We start from the raw sequence: 1,128 nt of genomic DNA, 5'->3' as shown, positions 1-1,128 counted from the left end.
ATCCTTGTTTCTTTTCTATGTAGTGTTAGGGGGTGAAACAGGGCTGGGGGTGGGGCGCAATAAAGGGGGGGGGAACCACAAAGTAGCAAAAGCCAGCTACAAACAGCTATTGGCTTTTTGCTTTGTTTTTAATTAAAGAGAGGTGAAATTACCCAAGCTTAAACATGCAAGCAAACCAAAATGTATGTATACAAATTTAATTATAGTTTAAGAGAAGATCAATTCTACTTCAGGTTTTAACTGTGTCTTTAACAGCAGCACAGCATCTGTTAGCATATTGGAGAAGAAATCACCACTTACTCCATCAATCTGGGAAGACATGGACGCATTAACATTATAGGATGGGAATAAAAATCCTCCCAAGCCCATTACTCAAACTTCTGTGTTTTACCACACAGTGGTGGTGTGTCCAGCCACTTCCTAGAGAGAGATGACACTGAAAAGCGCTCTCTCTTCATATCATGGCAATTTACATCTATTCCATAAACACGGCCACTCTAATCTAGTACTAAGAGAAGAAAATAACTACTGTGTGCACAATGCCTTTGCCAGTTCTGGGGGACACAGTCATTGGTAAAATAGGAGCCTGCTCTCAAGGAGCACAGAAAATTGCCCAGCTCAAGTTCAGTGAGCTGTACATGGAAGGCCACTGGAGGCTGTGAAGCTGGTGACCCCCCTCCCCCCCCCCCCCCCCCCATGATGCTGGCCAGAGCTGTGTCACCCGTGGAGTAGCAGGATTGCAGTCCACCACCACCGCCCCCTTCACTTCCAAAGTCCAGCTTTTTCTCCTTTGATACAAAACGATGTAAACTCTTGGCAAACACAGGAAAGAACATTTTTTGTAAATGAGTATGTGATAAACGCATGTTAAACAAAACTTTGAAAAAAAGAAGAAGAGGAAATTCAATCCAGGATAGCATAAACAGCAAGGTCTAGGAAATGTTTTCATTTCTCAAGTGCTCTCTTCAACATACCTTAAAAATAATATCTATAAGATATAATATGTATATGGGTGCATATACATATACATTTGGAGTTATATATATTTGTAATTGTGGTACATTAAAAAAACTATATTGTGAGCATTTTTCATGTAAGTGTACCATATTTTGTGGTAGATTTTTTTTC

At 40.3% G+C, this 1,128-nt stretch overlaps 1 non-coding gene across 1 annotated transcript; it reads right to left on the bottom strand.

The window, feature by feature from the left end:
* Window positions 1–399: 399 nt before the first annotated feature.
* LOC127207821 (small nucleolar RNA SNORA29) lies at window positions 400–540 on the bottom strand. The gene has a single exon (XR_007833020.1). It is a non-coding gene; the product is annotated as a small nucleolar RNA SNORA29 (small nucleolar RNA).
* Window positions 541–1,128: the final 588 nt, after the last annotated feature.

This window comes from Acomys russatus, chromosome 24 (assembly GCF_903995435.1).
Source record: "Acomys russatus chromosome 24, mAcoRus1.1, whole genome shotgun sequence".
Classification (NCBI taxonomy): domain Eukaryota; kingdom Metazoa; phylum Chordata; class Mammalia; order Rodentia; family Muridae; genus Acomys; species Acomys russatus.
This window is presented reverse-complemented; position numbering and strand designations above follow the sequence as displayed.